Source organism: Tamandua tetradactyla, chromosome 22 (genome assembly GCF_023851605.1).
Source record: "Tamandua tetradactyla isolate mTamTet1 chromosome 22, mTamTet1.pri, whole genome shotgun sequence".
Classification (NCBI taxonomy): domain Eukaryota; kingdom Metazoa; phylum Chordata; class Mammalia; order Pilosa; family Myrmecophagidae; genus Tamandua; species Tamandua tetradactyla.
The window spans coordinates 18,630,058-18,653,327 of record NC_135348.1 but is presented as its reverse complement, the minus strand read 5'-3'; the positions used below and the strand labels follow the sequence as shown (position 1 = coordinate 18,653,327).

The 23,270-nt window shown below is 37.2% G+C and overlaps 2 long non-coding RNA genes and 1 pseudogene across 2 annotated transcripts in view; 2 read left to right on the top strand and 1 right to left on the bottom strand.

Annotated features, from left to right (window-relative positions):
- Nucleotides 1-23,270, bottom strand: part of LOC143666057 (uncharacterized) — a 57,513-nt gene that overhangs the window by 18,718 nt on the left and 15,525 nt on the right. The window lies entirely within an intron of this gene.
- LOC143665928 (putative protein FAM10A5 pseudogene) lies at nucleotides 1,992-7,004 on the top strand (annotated as a pseudogene).
- On the top strand, nucleotides 16,842-22,202 carry LOC143666056 (uncharacterized). Its single transcript, XR_013167338.1, has 3 exons — nucleotides 16,842-16,952; nucleotides 18,031-18,085; nucleotides 21,814-22,202. It is a non-coding gene; the product is annotated as an uncharacterized LOC143666056 (long non-coding RNA).

Sequence of the window (23,270 nt, the reverse complement as noted above, 5' to 3'; positions counted from 1 at the left end):
TGGTTGCTCCATTCATCACATCTGCTCTTACCCAGTAGAAGAAAGGCTTAAAGAAAAATAAGACCAAGAGTTTAAAGTGAAAATGGTGCAGTTTTTCCCAAAGTTTTATGCATACATTTAAACTTACGTCTCTTTTCAAGAATATTCAAATGTCCACACTGAGCTACAAGAGAGCCCTTATTCTTGGAAGTCATGTGCCCAACTAAAACTTGAAATATTATAAATATTATTAATGTTATTATTCTCATCTACAGGAATCTGGCAGAGACTTTTGCTTTGCTAAATGAAACCCCTTCCCCAGCCCTCTCGTCCTTTTCTAATTTGTGTTAAAGACTCTAAAAACTAATCTTCCTGTCTTGACTTCTCCTGCTGGTCAGGGTTGCCATATGATCTCATTTGGCCAATAACAGTTGAGCATAAATTGCTCGTGGAAATAAAAATTAAATTTCTCTGTTGAAAGAGATGAACTTGGCTTGTGCTTGGAGCTGGTGCCACCATCTTATTGTGGACACTAGAAGGTTTTCCCAATGGATTGCAGAGCTGCTACACTTGAAGTCCTAAACTCCTTGGTGTGTGAGAAATATATACTCCGCATTTATCCCTTGAGAATAAAATTAGCTTTTCTGTTACCTTGCAGCAAACACATTCCTAACTGACTCGAGACCTTGTGAGCCATACATATATTAAAGGATATCCAGCCATGTAAAGCTGCACATTGCTGGGGAATATAATAAAGTCCAGAAGAGGAGGGGCCCTCATTGCTCAGAGGGCCTGGAAGCAGTTGGTTCCTGAACATTATAGGGATTGGAGAGATTTGGCAATGTAGAAGAAAAAGACTTCCAGACTTACTTGAGTTTCTGTGATCATACAATTCAACAGCTTGGATTGTTGTAATTCCTTATTACCTGCAACCATTGCCACATCAGAGTCAAAGTATTCTATGTTTCACTGCTCAGTTCTGGGGCTTTGATGTGATGTATGGTCCGTAGCCAGGAAAGGATAACTAAGAGACTTAGTATTTACCTAAAAAACCATAGATCTGGTAGCTAAGAGGAGACGCGAGAGTAAAAATTTGGGGGAGTTTGTTTAAAAACATGGTCCCCATTCCCTACAGTTTGCATTGGCTGGCACTCCAAAAGAATTCACAGCAGACATAACATTATTGAAGGTTTTTGGAGTAACATTTATGTTTCTTTTTAATGTTATACTATGCAGATAGCAAGGTGTAAGGTTGACACAAAGGCTTAGATTTATTTAGGCAAAAAACATTGGAAAATAATCCTACCCTCAAGATTTAAATGCATAAAAAACACTATGCAGTAACACTCCAATTATGGTCACTCAAAACTATCCTGAAAGTGGATAACTAAGCTGGAGATGCTTGAGAAGCTGGATACTGAGCTAGCCATAGAGACACTTATGCCCTTAAGATAATGGAAAGATCAGCAGGGCATAGAAAACAATTAAATATGGCAGTTGATATTGGTAGGTTGCGGGCTAATTTTTCAATATCATTCTACCTTTATTGCTTTTTAAAATTACTGTGTGAGGTATGCGGATTAGCATCATACGTTGTTGCTGGGTTCTTTTTTGTTTGTTTGTTTGTTTCTGTGCTCAAGGTGGTGTCTAGAGCCCCAGGAGTCCCTACCTGAGGAATGGGAACTTGGTATTTACTTGCTACACAGTGCCATCTGGTGGTGATACTGCAAATTCCAGATACAGAGTCCCTGGGTTCCAGAGAGCATCTCAAGGCGATCACTAGAGATGTCCACCCAAAAGGAAAATAAGTAAATATATTGATTGACTTTAACGACATTTATCGAAGCTAAAGACAAAGTTATTTTTTAATTACTCTCATTGGTATTCCTTATACATGACTAATACAACACCAATAAAGATGACTCTTTTGAACAAATTGATTAATAATAGTAACAATATGGAATCGATGTGATGTTGCAGTGTGCAGTCCTATTCCTACATCAATGCACAAGATGGGTTGGATATTATGCCTCTCTCACATGGAAAATGAGATTCAGGTAGGTTAAAGAAATTGCTCAAGCTCACAAAGATTACGAAACAAAAAGTGCAGCTGAAACCCAAATGAAGACTCTATTTTGAATCCCTATGCTATCTTCACAGTGAGCTTGTTTTTCTCAGTTTAGACTGGGGTGAATCCGTCTCAGTTGAAGCTAAATTGAAGCATTAACTTTATCTGGAAATAGTTTTTTGAATTAGCTGATACTACAGTAATTAAGGTCATAGTCCAAAACCTTCCAGTAGAAACTGGAGGAAGACTCATCAAACACTGGTAGAAATTAGCAGTGCAGACTGAAAGTATGGCACAAGTTTTTTTCTTGTTATCTCCCTGGATCTTATTTAAGCATATGCCATACCATCTCTTTGTCTTTATGTTTTGAGCCACTGCCCTGCACCAGTATTCACACTATAATCTACTTTCCATTAAAACAGCCACTGACTTTTCAATAGACCTTCACGTAGCCCCTTGCTTCCTCCCAGTAGATGTATATCTTTCAGAGTTAATCAAAGCATGATATTTAAGGTGGCATATCTTATTGGGCATCGAGATGACTTATGCTATTCATATCAATGAGACCTTTTCAACCCTAATATCTGTTCCAGTGATTTGTGGAGTACAGCCTTGAGACTTGATTGTGGTGATGTTTCAGAGGTTGATAGACAGCTTTAAGCATCTTGCTTTAACATCATTAAACAGTCCAAGATTCAATGCTATGAAAGATTGAAGATCAGGCTTCTGCACATCTTACCTTCTTGATGATCTGTAGCTATCAGCCCTATTTCTCAGACTCTGTCAGATGGTTTCTTATCTTGTGGCTGTGATATTTCACCTTGTGTGGAACTATTGAAATTTAAAGGCATTTTTTAAAAAGCCTACTTAAGCCAACGGATATTACTCTGATGCTGTCAGTAAGTATTTGGATCATTTCTATATAGTGTCTTACATTCTTAGACTTGGGCAGTAAGTCCTAAGACTACTTCAGGAGCAAAATAGGAACTCTTCGTATTGTATTCATCTAAATTAATTTGGGATAACATGGTAAATGTGCATTTTGTGATATTTAAGCATTATTAATTCATCAAAACCATTTGAAACCATTTGAGATATATATGTATGCATATATATATATAGCAAAATTTATATTATTACACAACATTTTCATACTTGTAGTTACCAAACCACTGAAAATTCCAAATGTCCTCTTTTCTTTATCCCCTTTATCAGCAACAGCAATATTTTGGAATTAAAACTTAGGGAGCGATTTTGGGAAAATGAATGAGTCCTTCTTCGGCTATGTATGCTCTAGAGAGTTGTTTAATATAAATTCCAGCTTATTTGTAAATTAGGGATATTGCAGTAGTAAGTTTCAGGTGTCAACTTGGCCAGGTGATGGTGTCCAGGTGTTCTGTTGCTGTGGACGTAAATGACCGGCATGTGCATCTCATCTATGGGTGATCACATCTGCAGTGGGCTAAGGGGAGTGTCTTCCACAATGAGTGATGTTTAATTTAATTAGCTGGAAGCTTAAAAGGAGAGCTCAGAAGAGGGAGAAGATGCTCAGCACAGCACAGCACAACTCAGCTCAGAGGGTAGAGCCGACTCAGAACAGACGTTTGGAGATGCAGAAAGGAATCACCCTGGGGAAAGCAGATTGAACCCCAAAGCCATAAGGGGAGGCCAGCAGACATCGCCCGTGTGACAGAGAAACCCAGATGAAAACTAGCTGCCTTTTCTCTGCGGAACTATAAATTTGAAACTAAATAAATCCCCCTTTCTAAAAGCAGTCCATCTGTGGTGTATTTCACTCCAGCAGCTTCAGCAAACTAAAGCAAATTCATAACTGGGAAGATGCAGAAAAGAACTGATACTGCCATTTCCAGACCCTTATTTCAGATTCTAACTCAAATTTAGTCAGTTAATGGCCATAGGGAGAAATACTAGATGTAATATTGCATGGAGTGATAGAAAATATGGTAGCATCAAGGTTAAGAAGTTCCCTATTCAGTTTTAAGAGCTCAGCATATAAATACATTTTACAAGGAATTTTAAAGTGATCACTAAACCTGTGTATATCTGACTGTTAAATCAAATGGAAGCCTGTGGTGTTGAACAAACCTAATAATTACTCTTTAATATCACTGGGGAGGTAGCAGCATGTAGAAAAGGTATAAATCAATGGAAGAAATTCAGAGCCAAAGACCTTCATTTTTAAAGACAGATTAAAATCACCAAGTTAATAAGCTCTGCTCAGGGACCTAGAAATGTCAGCCAAAAATATGGAATGTGTATCCCCCAAGAGCAAGCGTTTCTCAAGTTGGTTTATAAATAATAGTTATCAGCTGAAAACAGACTATTAAACTTGATTTTTAGTTAGAATGCTATAAACAGACATCTTATCATGTCTTCATGTCTAATGGTTAGGAATAGAAAAAAATATTAAAAATTAACCATGCATTGGTTTCCTAGTTCTTACGTCTGACCTTCTCTCTGCTCCCAGTTATTTGCTTCACAAACATCTTCCCCAAATCCAAGCCCCTACAATGGTGCTTTTGGACAATGGGTTGGTTCCATCTTACTGCTTCTGACATTGATACTATTCATTGATTTGGAAGTCTTTCCCAATAAATTGGGGAGTCCTTAAAAATAATGTCTCAATAATTTTTTTTTTATCTCCATGGTCACTTTCTTGACAAATGGCAAGTGCTCAATACAAAACTGTTGATCTTTAGAATATATAAAGAAATCCTACAAGTCAACAACAAAAGACAAACAACCCAATTAGGAAATAGGTAAAAGACTTCAATAGACATTTCTCCAATGAGGATATACAAAAAACTAAAAAGCACATTAAAAGATGAACTCTTGCCTGCCATGCCAGAGACCTGGGTTCGATTCCTGGAGCCTGCCCATGCCAAAAAAAATAAAATAAGAAGTTAAAAGTCGCTCAGCATCATTAACTATAAAGAAAATGCAAATCAAAATCACAACAAAATACCATTTTATACCCAGTAGAATGGCTACTATTTAAAAAAAAAAAAAAACAGAAAACTATAAGTGCTGGAGAGGATGTGGAGAAACAGGAACACTCATTCATTGCTGGTGGGAATGTAAAGGGGTGCAACCACTGGGGAAGACAGTTTGGCAGTTCTTCAGAAAGTTAAATATAGAATTACCACATGACCTAAAAATCCCACTACTATGTATATACTGAAAAGAATTGAAAACAGGGACTCGAACAGATATTTGTACACTGCATTATTCTTATTACCAAAAGTTGGAGACAAAGCAAGAGTCCATCAACCAATGAACACATAAACAAAATGTTGTATAAACATACACTTGAGTATTATTCAGCATCTGAAAGGAAAGAAACAAAGTCTGATTCATGCAAGACTATGGATGAACCCTGGAGACATCATGTTGAGTGAAACAAGTCAGACGCAAAAGGACAAATATTGCATGATCTCACTGATAAGAAATAATTAGAACATGTAAACTCACAGAGTCAAAACCTAGAATATAGATTTCCAGGGGGCACTGAGTTGGGATAGGAAATGGGGAGTTAATGCTAAATTTGGACAGAATTTCTAAATGAGTTGATTGCAGAATTTTGGAATTAATGGTGGCGATGGTAACACAACATTGTGAATGTAACTAGCAACACGGAATTGTATATGTGACTGTGATTAAAGGGGAAACTTGGGGTTGTATATATGTTATTTAAATACAAATTTTTAAAAATCATAGAACTGTACAAAATAATTGTTGATTGTTAATTTTCTCACTAAGTCTTAACTTATCTCTAACCCGCTGACCCGTTGATTGGTCCTGGGCACTGAAAATTCTTACCTTTGGGCCTTGCCTTACACTGTCATTTTCTTCAGGAGGTTCTGACCCTTCTTGATTTTTAAAATCTTTCTTTTCTTTCAAGAAACAGTCTATGAAACACTGTTTCCCGAACAACATGAACTTCAGTCTCCTTTCTATTCCTGCAAGATTTATTATTTCCTTCAATTCACCTAGCTCTTATTATTATACGCTATCTTGAATCATGATTCATCTTTGCAATTCACAACTAAAATTCCTGAGTAAGATAAAGGCTATTCAAGGATGAGCAACATATCTTAGATTTTATTACATGCCAAGTTCCCAGAGCACTACAATAGCACACTCAGGAGCTCAGGAAACCTGTGTTCAAGGAATGCTGGTTCAATGAGAGTCTAATGAGAAGACACCATAATAAAAATGAAGTGTTTCTACATAGTCATGATGAGCTAGTGCCCCAGCCTGGAATTGGATGCAGCTTCCTCCTCAGCACGCTTCATTCCCCTCTGCCTCCAAACCATGGATCCCAGTAAAGCGAGAAAGCTTCATCCTTCATGAAAATGTGTAAGTAGAATCTAAGCACACTGCGCACAGGAAACATGCTTCCTGAGGGAATGGGTAGAGAGCATGGGTGGTAAAATACCACCTGCTATTCATAAAGCTAAAGCAGAAGAAAATATCAAGGAAGAGAAAACAGGTAATAAGAAATTGGAGGAAAGCATACAGACAAACCAAGTGAGGAAAGTGATCTAGAAATTGACAATGACGCATGTCACGAAATGGGAGATGAAGCTATAGAAATAACTAAGAGGATGATGGATCAGGCAAAAGGCAAGAAAATGGTGAACTACAGAAAGCCAGGAGTGTGTTCACAGATGACATTAATCTGTACCCTCTCTGGGCTGTTTCGCATGCCAAGAGGGCCAGCTGCCATCCTTGACTGTGACAGACCCACTGAAATAAATCCTGCCTCAGCTCATCCTTACAAGGGGTAAGGGAAAACACACAGACTTCTGGGTCACTGGGAAAAGCAGAGCATGATCTTGCCTTTGCATGTCAACTGGGTTGAGATGAAGATGCTCGTGCATTGCTGAATGAAGTTCAACTGAGGGCCCAGAAAATTGCAAAACATCAGGGATAGCCCAAGGGGAAAGAAGCCAGAGGAACATCAGGAGCTCAGTATGGCTCTTTTCCAGGTGGCTTTCCTGGGCGAATACCTGGAATGGCAGGAGAGCCTAGGCTCAGTGGAATTCTTAGTGATCCAGAGGTTATGGTGGCTTTCCAGAATGTGGCCCAGCACCCAGCAAACATGTCAAAATAAGAGCAACCCAATCAATAGGCCATGCCCTGGATCATGAGGCTTACTCTTATGAAGCTTATGTAGGTAGCATAGACACTTAGAATACCTTTAGGTATGCTTAAGAGTTACTTCTGGAGGACCTCTTTTGTTGCTCAGATATGGCTTCAATCTCTCTAAGCCTAACTCTGCAAGTGAAATCATTGCCCTCCCGCCTATGTGGGACATGACATCCAGGGATGAAAGTCTCCCTGGCGATGTGGGAGATGATACCCAGGGATGAATCCAGACCTGGCACCATAGGATCAACAATTACTTCCTGACCAAATGGGGGAAAAGAAGCATAGTTAATAAAGTATCAGTGGTAGAGAGAGTTCAAATAGAGTTGAGAGGCTACTCTGGAGGTTGCTCTTAACGCAAGTTTCAGGTAGACCTTGCTACCTATCATAACCTGCCAATCCCCAACCAGGACCATTCCAGCCAATCTTAAAGAATACCTAGGGCAATTTATAAGATTCCACAATGGTTCCAGGCACTAGAGTAACTTGCCAGAAACCTACAACCTCCAGATAGGTCCCTGGTCCAGATAACTCCTAAAACATAGCCCAGCCTCTCCAGAACATCAGATAGTTCCATCTCCCTACTCCATATTCGTGATAGACCCTTCCAATATCAAAAATTTAAAATTGCCGTAGCCCACACAGCTTTAATGAGAGATATGGAAAAATCTAAGGTGATGGTGGAATTATACATAGAAGATAGGACTTAACAAATGAATATGAATGCTGAATCATTAAATTGATATCTCTTTTAGTCTCCAGTATTTTAAGGAGCTAGAAGTAAAAACCTCAAATTGTGAAATTGTAACCCATGTCAAAGTCTGAAATATGTTCTACAACTAATTGTGGTGCTGTGCTTGGAAATTTATAGCTTTTTTGTATATATGTCATTGTTCACAAAAAAAAGAAGGAAAAAAAAGTCGATTGTGATGATAAAAAAGTATTTAAGCCCTCTAGCCTTCTATATTCTGGAGCAGCTAGAAGGTAAAATATGAGAGGATCAGTATGGTAGCCCATGACAAACTCTGGAATCTATTTTGTAACCACTTTTTGAAGAGTGCTTTGAAAACTATTGCTTTTTTATTTCTTTGCTTTGTATAAATGTTATACTATTCAATAAAAGAAAAAAAAAAGCAACCTAAAGGCCATGAATCTCACCAGTAAATTGTCAGCCATATTCAGAGGTCAAGCATGAGACCTTTTGACAAATAAAGCCCTTGCTGAAGGAAAAGCAATATAGATCACTTAATGTATGTCACAATAATACACGCCAGTGAACTCCTGACCTTCTCATTAAGTAAGCTGGGATGCTTTGTAGAGGATTCCCTACCCTCTTGCCCCAAATATAGCTGACCCATCTTACTGTGGTTTGCCAATAAGGTATTCATGCAGATAATGTTTTCCTATTAGAAATTAAAAACTTTAACACTTTTTTAATCTTAAAAATATTTAAAACAAATTAAAACAGTTTAAGCCTGCAAAAAAGAAAAGAGAAAAAAGCTAAAAACAAAACGAAACAAAAAAAAACCAGAAGCAGCACCATTCCTGACAACACAGATATAAACTACAAACAGTATCTTGATAAATTGTGTGAAAGTGCAGGCTAAAACTAGGTAATGCCCATTGATATGATGAAATGAACTCTAAAAAATAGATGGATTATCACAGTAAAGAAGTTGGTAGAAAAAATCCTACTCATCATTGAAAGGGTAGAAAAAAAATTCCACTTTCTTTATGAAGGCTTCCCTGTCCATTCCTTTGCCTTTGCAGGCAAAGTAGAAGCACTGTCTACCTTAGACAAATACCCAGAGCACAGCATTTGTTTCTCAAGCATTTTTTTTTTCAACTATACCTGGGGTACTTATCATCTCCACCTTGGAATGTACTTAATTGGACATAATGTGCTTTGCCCTTTTTCTAAACCATGGGTCTTTGAAGTAAAGGAACATTCAATTTATTTTGTAAACACTTCTAGCACTTAGCACAATGGCTTACCTGTATAAGGGATTCAATGAATGTGTGTATGCATACACAAATGAATGAGAATGTACATCGTTAACATAGGGGCATGGAAGTTAAAATTTCAGTATCTAGAGACTAACAACCGATGTTCCTAGGAATCATTTTTTTTTTAAATTGCAATGTTCCTGGAATCAGAATGCCTCTCACATTTGATGTGTACATTTAATGGTGTCCGTGTGTGTGAAAAGCAATTGTTAATCAGTGATAGACTAAATAGCATCTTTGAACTGTGGAATTAGAGTATGGGTCAAAATTCGGCACTTAAGGACCAGATACTGCATTCATATGTGTCCACAACAGAGCAGGTATGATGGAAAGTGAGGAGTCTCTCCCTGCCCAGTGCAGATTCCTTTGTTTGAAGCCATTTCATTCCTAGAATGAAACTAGTAAGTCTCTACTATGTTTAGATTCTATTCTGTTCTCTGGATCATTCCCAAGAATTATTTAAAAGGGAGCTCAGCACCTGCCCACTGTTTCTCTTTCCCCTGTGGTTTCCAGGTGTGAATCTGTCATCCTTTCATGGCCCGATTATCATTTGTGATTTGTGGTCATCTTTAAGCAGAGCTACATGACTTAGAAAATCTCTATCCATTCTTTCTCTCTTCCTTCATGTCTTGCCCGAACCTTTTCTTTTATAATTAAGTCAAAATAGGTGGGTTACTTTGGACATGGACAATCCTGAGTCCCTAGCCAAATAACAGCTGGCCAGTTTGTAAATTAAATCCTTGGTTACAAAGGAGTCCAGGAAAGAGCAGAAAATGCGTGTCATGTAGTGTGGCTAGAATTCTACTTCTGGTAACAAATTCCTCAGCCCTGGATGTGCTGACGGCATGACATGAGCATAACCTTAATCATAAAGGGTAGTGTGCTATGCTACCCACGTCCCAGGGCAGGAAGTAATCAAGAATGAAGAATCATCTCTGATTCCCAGCCACTGCAATTGTAAAGTTTATAACAGTGAATCAAGGAGAGAAAAATCACACACTGCGTTAGTTTTGGACAATGCCCAGAACAGGTCCTTAAGAGTGTGTGTGTGTGTGTGTGTGTGTGTGTGTGTGTGTCTGTTTTTATACACCGAATAGATATATTCAATGTTTCTGATGTAAGAAGACATTATTATTTCTTAGAAATATATATAATACATATGGATATATAATTGTGGAAATGCTATTATTGTTTTCCATTTTCCATAGCATAAAGTCTAATCACTACGTGTGTGCACACCAGATCTGGGTAGACGTAAGCAAGCAATGATTAAAAAAAAATATGTACTAAGTTGAAGAGTATTTGCAGTTTTGTCATTGCTATGAGAGAGTGCACATTTTCCTTATGGGTCTAAAGAGTTAATATTTTTTCTAGCATGATTTCATTTTACATCCCAAAGAATCCGATTACTCCCAGAAAAATGCCACTTAAATGGGAAAAATAAAAGAGGCAAGAAAGGAATTGACAAAAAAGCTGGCTCGCATGCATAATGAATGCTTTGCAATTCATTGATAGACAACCCTTAAAACAAAGCATTGTTGTGTGAAATGTTCTAGAGAAAAGAACTCAAGGGTTTATCAAATGAGTTATTAGAGAGGAATTTTTTTTTTTTATATCTGCCAGAAATGTACCAGGCCATTATTGAATCTTATAAATTATTTATTATTCTTAGATATGTCATAAAGTCCAACACAAATAGAGGAAAAATGCTGACAAGACAGAAACATCACTATGAATATAGAGATAGCTTCCTGGGGCCTTGTAGAAAAGTTCCAAGGATCTTTTTCACCCTGCCTGCCACATTTTCACCACTTAAATATTTTGCTTCTTTATATTTGCAGATGTCAGCACTTTCCTTTCCCAAAAAGACCACCCATTCCTAGTTTTCTTCACATGACTAGGTTAACAGACCACAAACTGTTTCTTGCTGTATGTATGTGTGTGTGTGTGTGAGAGAGAGAGAGAGTGAGCGATTTGACTATGAAAAATTGTAAAAATATGATGTAGAAGGAAAATTCAATTTTGAAAGGATCTATTAATATGATTGCCTAGTTTTTATGCTTCTCTGCCATGTTTTGCTATTGTTCCTGACAGCCTTAGCTGTTCTCCATTCTTATTTAATAAAATGGTGAAGTCTGCTAGTTTTTCATTCTTAAGAAACAGCCTAAGAAATACATTGACATGGTTTCATTTTAACACCATGAAGATATTAAGTATCTGACTATAAAATATTTTTCTCCTTATTCATTTTTTTTTTTTTTTTAACATGGTCAGGTACCAGGAAATGAACCGGGGTCCTCTGGCATCGCAGGCAAGCATTCCTGCCTGCTGAGCCACCATGGCCCACCCTCCTTATTCACTTTTAAAGGTCTTATGAGAATGAGTATGGTTTTAGTAATTAGCAGAAATTTCAAAGATGCCTAGTCACATGGACACACATCATTTCATCTCCTTTCTTTATTCTTTGCCCAAAACTTATTTCAGATTCTGAAAATACATTTTTCTCCTGCATGGCCTTTCCAGTGAATGGAAAGAACTAGATCCCAAATTCTTTTAGGACAGACACTCTACCATGCATATCGTAGTAATCTACATAGCACGTCACCAAATGCTTTGCAGGCCACAAGTGTCCCATAAATACTAGTTGATTTTCACATGTATGGGGGAGGTGGAGAACTCTCACCTTCTCCTACTTGGTTCTTAGATCACTGGGGCAACATGTATCCCACCACTTTATCTGGCCTTTTCTGTAGCTGGTATATGGGCCTTCAGAGCTCTGCTCTTTTGTATCTGAGAAATAATACTATATAATGCAGCTATTTTCCATTTAACTCCTGTTCAGAAGCCCAACAAACCTATAAAGACAAACTGTCTACTATTAACTCTCAGTTGAGTGGCTCAAAATTTTCATCTAAATCTTATATCTAAACAAATGCACTTGTAATAAACATCTTTTCCAGAAACATTCTTATAGGTTTGGAAATGGTTGCACTGGAAAACTTCAAATGAGATAAAGTAGATTATAGATGGTCCAGTACTTAGGAGTAAGTAGGACATCTGAGGTGCTGTAGTCAGAACTGTAGTGGGTACAGATACAGTGAGGGATGTTGGACTGTAGTGGGTACAGATACAGTGAGGGATGTTGGAGTTTTCCTGTGCTGTCTGCCTAATGCCTGTAAAACTTGGAGCAAATGAGGAATTATTTCAACTTTATACTCCTCATTCCTCCACATTACAATCTGAGAAAAACAAGGATCTGGGTCATTGACTGGTTCTAAGGACTTCTATGACTTTAATGTAAATGTGGAGCAAGAAGACAATGGAAAGGGTACTTGGCTGGTGGCGAGGAAATCTTAAGCTAACTGGGAGAGGGAATCTGGGTAAGTATTTTCCCCTCCCAGCCATAGCATCTCCATTGTAAAATAAGGATGTGGGACTGGAATGTTTAATTGTTCTATCAGCTCTTATTTTCTATGGAGTCAATCTTTGATTCTTCCTTTCTCCTGAGTCTGTCTAACCAACCACACTGTAAGAACTGTTGATTTTTCCTCCATCATGCCTTTCCATCTCTTCTGGCTACTGTCTTGGTTCAGACCATTTTCACCAAAGCTCTCTTAATTGTTTTCCTGTGCTTGTCTTTAATGGCTAATTCATGTCGTGCATTTAGTCTCCTCAAAGCATCACTTAAATTGCATCATCCTCCAGCTCCAGCATCTACAAAGATGTCCCATGATTAGACCTCACAAGTCATCTTTAATTCAGGTCTCTCTTTACCCAGAGTCACATCTGGTTTTTATTTGTCCTGTATTGGAACTAAGCAACTAGCTGAATTCGTATACAATTTAGCTTCAACGATAGGTCCAAACTCTTCTTCTATTGTATATATTCTAAATGTAACCCTTGTTGGTACAAGGGATCGACTTTCTTTCCTGGATCATTCTACTGCCCAGTGGCCTCCTTCCCACCTAAATCTGTACTGTGCTAGCTGTCTGCTCCATTCATTTGTAGCTTGTAATTTACTGCTTCCTAATTATCTGGGTATGCCAGCTATGATCTATGTGGCTTTGGGTACGCCAGCCATGATCTATGCGACTTTGGGAAAATAACATAATCTCTCAAATAGTCCATTGCTTTATCTGTTAAATATAAATAGTAGAAGTACGTCCCCACAGAAAATGCCCTTAGAACCATACTCAGTTATAATAAGCCCTCCATAAATGGTGACTTACCTTTATTATCTAGAAAACCTGTATATTGTCATTTTTCACTGTAAGGATTTTATTCTAATTACAATAAGACACAAGGCAAGGAAAAAATAAAAGCAACATGTAGATTTATGGGTAGAGGCCTTGTGAATGCAAGAATCTGTTTACCCATGTCTTTATTGGAAGAAATATGTCTTTATCAAAATTTACAAAGCAACCAGATCTGAGGCATAATGAGTCATCCACCAGCTACATGTTAGGAGAGATATACCACATAATAGAGGAAGAGACATTTCAAATATAAGTATGAAATTAAAAACTCTTAAGGACAGTGTCAAGAGCCATGAAAGGTCTAAGATTTTACCCTACACTCAAGCTAACAAATTAGCCTGCAGCAGTTTCATGGACACTGGCAAAAGATAGAAGACTCTTGGGTCAGAGACAGAGGATGTATTGAGCTTCATGTTTGTATCAGTTTCCCTTTGCACTACAAGCCCTATGGGTGATGTGAAGTGGCACAGGATAATGTGCATACAGTGAGTTTGCGTCACAGCTGAGAAACCTTGGGCTGGAATCCAGATCTTTTATAATGGACTCTATGTAAACCTGCCTGACCTTTGCTCTGAAGAGAGACATTATCTTTTATTATGCTAGAGAGTAAACAAATCTGCCCTCTGGTCCAGAAGGAGACACTCTTTCTATCTTTCAAGGCTGTTTGGTATAAAAACATTCTTGCAAAGATAGTTCAGAACAAAAGCTGCCATTGCCTGTGCTCACAGTTATGTGCAGAAATCCAATAAACCCAAGGAGAATTGTCTCTGACACAGGCTGATGCTCTAAATTGCAAATGCTGAGTTATAACTGCTCTGCTTCTTACCTGTACAACTCTGTATAACGTGCTATGGGGTAAATAGGAGCTGGGATTTATTTAACAATCATTCAAGTTTTTTTCTAAGCAACTCAAGGTAGTTCGGCCAGTGATGTAGAAACCCAAGGGCTAATTATTTGAAAGAATTAAAAAAAAAAACAGATGAAAAAGGTAGAGGGAGTTATACTAGCTGGACTACCTAGTGAAAAATATCAGACATAGGAAAAGATAAATCAAGAAATGGGCAGGATCAAAGATAAAGAGGATATTGCAAGATCACAAGAGAATACTTTAGTTAACTGGATGATCATGTTGATAAAGTGTAAGTTTCTATGAAGTCATGAATTACCTACTTTTGTCATTAAACTCCTTAATCCATTTCATATAAATTTCAGTATCTAATATAATTGAGGCAATGAAGTTCTTTAAAACATTATTTTATCAAATATCCAGTTATAATTTATTATGTAATTCCTATTTAATTCATTGATTTAAATGGGGAGGGTCCTAAAAATAGGAGAAATTAACATTAAAAATAGTAAAAAAATAAGTAGTCAATAGATTTGGTTTGTGATTTTATTGCTTTCCATCCTACACAGGAGGTGTATTTATTTAGCACAGCAAAATGCCACAAGTAAATATAGCTGGCAAAAGAAAAGAAGTAACATATCTAAGAAGGGCATTTTATTAGGCCAGTGTTCTCCAGTAAAACAGAACTGACACATATAAGGAGATTTATTATAGGAATTGGCTCTTGCAATTGTAGGGATTGGCAAGTCCAAATTCCATAGGGTTGACTGTGAGTTGGAAACTTATAAAGGTGAAGAGGAATTTCCCAGGAGAAGGTGGTTATCTAAAGTAGAGGTAGAAATTCATCTTTCTTAACATTCAGTTCTCCCTCTAAGGCCCCGAACTCATTGGATGAAAAGACTCCTGTGATTGCTAAAGGCAGTCTTCTTTTTTGATTATAGATGTAATCAGCCATGGATTGGCTCAGCTGACCAGTGATTTAAATCCATCTATGAAATACCTTCACAGTAGCATTCAAGCCAGTTATTCCTTTGCCAAGAACAACTGGACACCATAGTCTAGCCACATGGACACATGAAATTAATTATCATGATGACATGTCTGAGAAGCAGGTACATATTTTTCATTTATAAGCAACTCTTAAAATCTTTAAGAAAAAAAAGAAACAGACCTTGATGGAAAAAATTGCTAAAGGACATAAGCAGACAATATATACAAAATACATGCAATGGAAAACTAACCATGGAGATACTTCAGATTTCTAACAACAAAAAGGGAATATTGAATCAATCACATTTTCTCTTTTATTCCTATCATATTATAAAGATTGAAATATGCAAAAAATATATGTCTTAAAGCTCTCATTCATCACTAAAGGAAGAAGTATAAATAGGGGTAGGTATAAAATCCTGGAAGGACCTAAGTGAGTGTGGATCAAAACTCTCAAACCTTTTTCAGAAGAAATCCCACTACCCTAAATTTGTTCTAATGATAAAATCTAAATGTATTATATTAGTAAAATGGAATGATAAAATCTAAATATATTATATTAGTAAAGTGAAATGATAAAATCTAAATTTATTATATTGGTAAAATGAATTATGTCTATAAAGACATTCATTACAGTATTATTCATAACAGCAAAACATAATAATGCAGATGTCCAATTCTATGGCACTTGGTTAGGAAAATTACAGTGCTCTGTAGAACACAATGGGGAGCACTGGGCTACCTTGAGGCAAGAGGGGCACCCAGGGTGGAAGATTTAAGGAATCATTCACTCCCCTACTTCTGCAAATGCAACCGTGATCCCTGAGAGGGAATTGCCTCCTTACATTTTGTGTCCAAGCCACCTCAAGGTGTGATGGTCACTTAAAAGATGGTCACCATGCTGTGAAAGACCATCAAATTATATAAATTCATATTTTTATATTTTAATGAGAAAATGTAGGCAAGACATATATACTGTAGAATTTTACTGTAGTAATTCACATTCTCCTATTTATTGCTTTACAACTAATTTCTCTATTTTACCACAGTCTAATTATTCTCCTACTTACTCTTTTGCATTTAATCCTGTCCCTTTTTTGCTATTCTGAATAATATTATGATGATCTTCTTTGCATGTAATTCTTTCTGCATATTGTAGATTATTTTTGCATGTTTCTTAGAATTGGGATTATTGATTCAAGGAGTATGAAGTTTTCCAGATATGCTCTCCATTTTTGCTCCCACGTGTGGGTAATTTAATTTTCTAAGGTCTCAAGACTATGCGTCACCGCTTTTACTGAAATTCAAATGCATGATAGATTTGGGGCATTTCCCCTACTCACCAACTCTATTTGATCTCTAAGAAGACAGACTTGCCGTGAACATTTTTGTTTCCCTTTATATATTTTGCATATTTCACCCATATTAGAAGCTTCCTAGGCACTAGTTGATTATTAATATCTTGGATTGAATTTTCTACTGCAGTTTTAGAGCCCTTTTCTTTCCTTTTTCTTTTGGTAGCAGCAATATGAATGGAGGCTGGCCAGAAGTCAATGGAAAACAACGGCTCCAGCTGGCTTCACCAGCTCCTGTAATGCTGTACAAGTCACAGTGTGGAGGATGCTGAGAAATGGTGAATTACTGCAGGTTGTTGGGGAGAATTTCTTCTTCCATGAACTGACTACTTGCTATTCTTTCATTGCCACTATGCTTGGATTATAGGCCAATTTTACTTTATTGTGCAGACAACGTTGAGAATTTACTAAATTAAAATTTGAACACCATGAGATAAAAACCACTCGAGGAAAAAAAGAATATAATTCTGACTCATGTTTTCACTGCCAATGTGTGTTAGGGAAGGAGGCTATTCTCTAAAATGTTCTAATGAGAATGGCTTCAGTGTCCAACTCACTGTGCTCATACCCTCAGGCCAAGTCTAAATGATGTGACCAAATTGACCCAAGGATACTCTATTAATCTTTTCTTTTTCTTGTCTATATTAATGAGAATTTCCACAAACTTGACCAAATCATTGATCTAAATCTGCTGTTTAGGGCAGTTGAGAACACAGAATCGATAGTGGCACAGTTGAGGTTTCCTAAGTCACAGGGACAGGGACTGAGGAACCACATTAAAAATCTTTCAGGCTTCCTGTGGGTTGTGGCTGGGCAACAGATGACAATTAACTGTGTGGTTAGAATTTGCTATCTAGGGAGCAAATTGACAGACAAAAGAAATTGGCATCATATTGTCACCTTGAATTCTAAGAGAGGGGAATTTATTGTGTAGGCTTTGACATTTGTACCATTTTCTCTGTCCCCTCCTCTATCTCTTTCTGTTTTGCTCTCATATTTATGAGAAGGGGAACTTATAAATGTGCTTTGAACCCAACAGGAAGTCAACAGCTTTATTACCTAATGAATGCAATGAGCAAGCATATTTATAATGGGACTCAGGTTTTATTGGTGGAAACAAACGAAAATCTAATATTTATTTTCCTGATTGACTCAGAGATAGTTACTTTCTAGATCTTTCTATCAGGTAGCATGGGATTAGATCCAAATAGTTTATTATAGGAGGTTCATTCTTCCTTTAGCAGTTCTGATATTGTGAACAATGACAAGTTTAAAAATCCTAAAACTGTTTTTGATAAAAGAAACAAAATGTTTGATCTAATGGGTTTTCTTTCTTTTTGATCTTTCCACATCTAGATGGGCCAGACTTTCTTGACACCTGCTGTTCCCAGTTGTGATGGCTCCCATCTGGGTGTGTAAAAAATAGTAATAATCAGAATTGTGCACAACCAGCTGTTTTTCGGTGTTTCCATGCTTGTCCTCAGGGTTCTGTTCTGATTCTGGTAACCCAATTTGGGTAGTGGAAGTGCTCTGAGCATGAATTATGAACAGCTCGACTTGGCCATCTGTCATCTGGACACTGCAGGCCACCTCTACTCGTCAGAGGTAGGCAGGTTTCTACTTTGCAAAACACCTTAGAAAATAACTTAGCACATTCAAGGAAAGACTAATACTCTCTGCATTGATTTTCTTCAGTCCAGTTCTGAACTTTTCATTTGCTCACATCTTGTCAACAGGACTTTCCTTTCTTTCCATCCCAGAAGGAAGTTTTGTAGTTGGAAATCTTTTAGCAAACGTAAAACACAATGAGAGGAAAGAGTCTCAAAAAGTCTTGAGTTGGAGTTTTACTTGAGGATGTGGGCACATTCATGCAATCTGGACCTGCATATTCATCTAATGATTTGGAAATTTGGCTCCCATCGTTACTTCCTAAAAGAGATGGCATGCCAAGAGGGTAGCAGCTGAGAGGGGAGGGACAGAAGGCTGAAAAGTGGGCGAGACTAATTGGTTTTGTCACATAACACAGATTAGATTTTATCCGCCTAAAGCTAGGAGGGGAAGGGGTATTTAATCATTGTTTACACTGAAAGAGAAATAAGGCAGAGGATCCTCATAGGACCTGGTGCAGGGATAGAAGCCCAAGCTTCTTGACAAGAAAACAGGAAAAACCAAGTATAAGACATTTTTTTAAATGGTACAGCATTTTGCTCTTCAACTAGATAAGCGAATTGAGAACCAGAGTAGAAAAACAGAATCTTATAAGAATTATATTTTTTGGACGGTTTTTCTTTACTAAACTAATCCACCGATTTAAAAAAAAAAAAAAAATTGGTGGGGTTGTGGAGAGCATTTTAAATATAAAAGAAGTCTTTTTCAAAAATTAAAACTATAAATTTTAATATAAATAACTCATTCAATAAACTTAATGATTTTTATTTATCAATAGAGTCAGGCTTCTTAGAACCTCTGCTATAAATTATCGTTATAATTCAAGTTACATTTTATGCTCTACAATGTAAAACTGACCTTTTTAAGACAACACGTGCAAATTTAACTCATAGCCCAAGGTGAGCTTTCCCTCATTTGCTCTAAATATGTAAAAGCTTTCTGCATATCGGGTTACTTCTTCCCCATTTCCACCCTTGCCTGTTTCTTCCTTTCCTGAAATGCTTAGTTCCTTTCTAGCAAGTTTTAGCTACTTCAACATGAAAACATGAGGAAGAAATAGAAAGTGTTGATTTGTAACTAATAGGCTCCTTTAAATTATGTATAGATTCTGAAACATAACCTTTTTCCTAGACTCTGGAACTTGAATGAAATAGATATTTTCTATTGGTCATTATCTCTTTTGTCTCTGGCTATGGACCACAGTTAAATAAACCTCATGGGTTTCTCTTACATACCACACTGAATATCCCAAACACCCCTCATTATTAAATCCAGCTGTGAGCCAACTAATGGTACCCAAATAGAATTTTCTCTCCTTTTTACTATTGGGAAAACACACACCAGAGTCATAGCTTCCTGTAAATAGCTGAGCTTCTTCTACAGCTTTTGTACATAATTTGTGCGATTTATAACAGGAAATTTTTATTTAGTTGGCTGACCTGGTTTGTCATATTCATGGTGTCAAAGAACTTAAAGCTTTTTCTCTTTTTTTAAGCAGATTTCTGAGGGTTTTCTCTAATCAAATCTTTCCAAACGTCTTTCTTTTACTACTTTCAAGTCACTGGATATTCATTTTCTATGAAATCGCAATCAGTGATATTCCAAGAAAAAACAATATAGGATTGTATATTGTAACTTCACACTCAAGTTCTCCCAAAATGTTTTTAGGAAGAGAAATGCTAAGGTAACATAATTACGGTGAAGTCGAAATACATCAACTATCGGATGTTCAGAAATGGTTCACCCATGAGATAAAACTAGAACATATCTTTCTGAAGGAAAGGATTTTGACCAGGGGGTTCTAGTTAGGAAAATTATTTTTGCTTTAGAAATATCAGGGGAGAATTAATAGCCTCTATCTCTAATGCACATCATCAGAAACTGATATGGTGGGGGTAGGGGTGGGTGGGTGTTGGAAAGGAGAGAGCGCAGAGAAAGGAAGGGAGGGTTTTGTTGCCTGATAATAATGTGAAAGAGTATTTTTGCAGAGTATCCAATCATGATGAAATGAGAAAAGTGTAGGAAGGCACCGGGCAATTTTGTAGAAAAGTGTAGGAAGGAACCAGGCAATCACAAACATGATACTGGCCTTCCAAGTAGCTCCAGGAATGTGCTGGACATGTCTCAGTGAAAAGTAACCATTGTGACCTATTTTACCCATTGAAGGATAATTTGGGTAATTTCCAATGTGGTACCATTACAAATAAAGCTGCTAGCACCATCCACGTTCATAGAACATTTGTGTTGCACGTGTGCAAATACATTTTCATTTTTCTGGGATATGTGCCTATATTAGTTTCCTTGGGATGCTGCAACAAATTACCATGACCAGATAGTTTAAAACAGTAGAAATTTATTCCCTCATAGTTGTGGTTTCCAGAAATCCAAAACGGAGTTCTCTGCAGAGTTGGTTTCTTACGGAGGCTCTGAGGGGAAAACCACCCTGTGCCTCGCCCCTTCTTTCTGGCAGGTGTTGACAATTCATGGCAAACTTTGGCCACTCTGATCTTGTTCTCTATCTTCACGTAGAGGTCATTGCCTGTAGCTATCTCTGCTTTCTCCTCTTCTCATAAGGACACCAGTCGTATTGAATTTCAGGCCCGCTCTAACCCAGTGTGACCTCAGCTTCACTTAACTAATTACACCTGCAAAGACTCTGTTTCCAAAGAAACGTCACTTTCTGAGATCCTGGGGAGGGGGCAGGGTAGGGCGTACTACTCAACCCAGTAAAACCTCCAACTTTGCCTCTGAGTTTTCCTGGTTCCAAAAAACAAAAGGAAATATGATGAATTATCTTGTTTTTATCAGTTTGGTGTAACATAATTGAGTGCATCTCAGCCCTCTTCTGCAGGCTTCTTTATTTTCACATTTCTCTTACTCCCATCTCTTCACATTAGTTTTTCTAATTTTTTTGAAGTGTTAAGAAAATCGTCCGTGGTCCCGACTTTTGAAATCCCATATATTCCTAGAATTTATATTAACAGGAAAGTTGTTATAAAGTGGATTTCATTTTAAAAATAAATGAATTTAGAGTGGGCCACGGTGGCTCAGCGGCAGAGTTCTTGCCTGCCATGCCAGAGACCTGGGGTTCGATTCCCTAGGCCCAATGCAAAAAAAAAAAAAAAAAAAAAAAGAATTTAAATTAGGAAGCTACATATTTTTTGATTATTCCTCAAGGACCATCGATACTGAAAACCACTAAATAAATGGATAAGGATTATGAAAACAATCATATAAACATCTGTAAGATAGAGCAGATGAGCCAATGTGTAAAATTTGACAAACTGGAAAGGCGAAACTCTCTATATTGTTCTCATGTCTCGAAATCTGGAAATGTTTAGCTCTGTCTGTCTCTGGGTTCAGCAGATTCACGTCGAGTTTGTAAAGGTGGCTGAGAATGCTTGGGAAAGGCGCCTGTTGGAAATATTCAACCATCTTCACACCAATTGTTTTGTTTTTTTTCAATTATAGGACTGGAATTTTATTTCCTCTTGGAGCAACTACCTACAAAAATCAAGCTTCACAATCATCAGTAACTTTATAGTTCTGAAAAACCCTTTCATCTAGAACCAAATACCTCAACTGGGCACCACAAACAACTTGAAATGTGTTTAGAGAGAGTAGTTTTCAGCTGTTTCCTACAGCTTTTGTTTATTTATAATTTTAATTGACACTGTGTTTCTACCAATTCGATTCTAGTTGGCATTTTTGTAACACTTGTATCATTACAAGAATCATAGTCTCACTAAATTGTAAATCTAACACCCCAACAAAATATTTTTCCGACTTTCCTGGCACTCATTATTTGATTTTACTTTTTACCTTTAGTGATTAAACTACAGAATCCACTGCAATCTTCTATTCACATCATTTTAGAGCACTCCTGAAATTAGAATGTATAGTAACTTATTTCTTATTTGCCTTCTGGATCATTTTATGGTTGAGAAGAAACTGACAGATAAAAGAAGATTGTGAGAAATATGGAAAACATACACAAGATTTCATGGGATTAGATAAATCAGTTGGTTAAAAGAATGCAATTCAATGTTTTTGCTGCTTGACAATTTTGATAAGCAGTCCTCCTAACTTTAACATCTTTAATTTTGTATACTTTGCTCCATGTCCACATCTTTTTTAGAACTGACATAAAATTTATTCTTGAGAAAGTAAATTGAAATGTGTCAATTACATTGGGAATTGACTCCCAAGATGTGGAGCTAAAAGAACTTTTCATCTCATTGTCAGGACAAACATATGAGCAAATTACATGTACTGTCTGGACAATATCTGCAGGTGATACAAAAATAATATAATAAGCATAAACTACCTCTGACTTGACTTGTATTTCTGGTGCTATTGCTTGGTCACAGTGAAGAAGGGGAATGTTTACCCAGGAAAGATAAGACTCTGGGAAAGCATGATCAGGCAAGTCAGGTAGAAGCCATGCTAAATATTATCTTTTGATCTACATTGCCCAAGAGGATAGATTTAGGATCGGTTATAGAACTACTAGGGAGAGATTGTTTTCAACCATCTACAAAAACTACTTTGCATTTAGACTTTCATGAGGGCAGGAATGAATCTGTTTCCTTTAGCATTGTATCCTAAGCACCTAGAAGAGTGCCTGGAAAATAATAGTAATCCTTTAGGTAACAGTTGAATGAATTAGTTATGATTTTAGAAAGAGAATGGAAGGATTTTCCATTACTCCAGAAGACTCTCTTTCCAGAGGACATGTACCTATTCACAGGTGGGATTCAGGCTGGAAGCTTACAAGACAGCAGTCTGGCCATAATGATTGATCTAAATCATCTAGTTCAAGGAATGGCAAACTTCTCTCATAAAGGTCAGATGGTAAACCTTTTAGGTATTACACATCCTTTGAGCTCTCTTGCAATTGGTCACCTGCACTATCATAATGCAAAAGC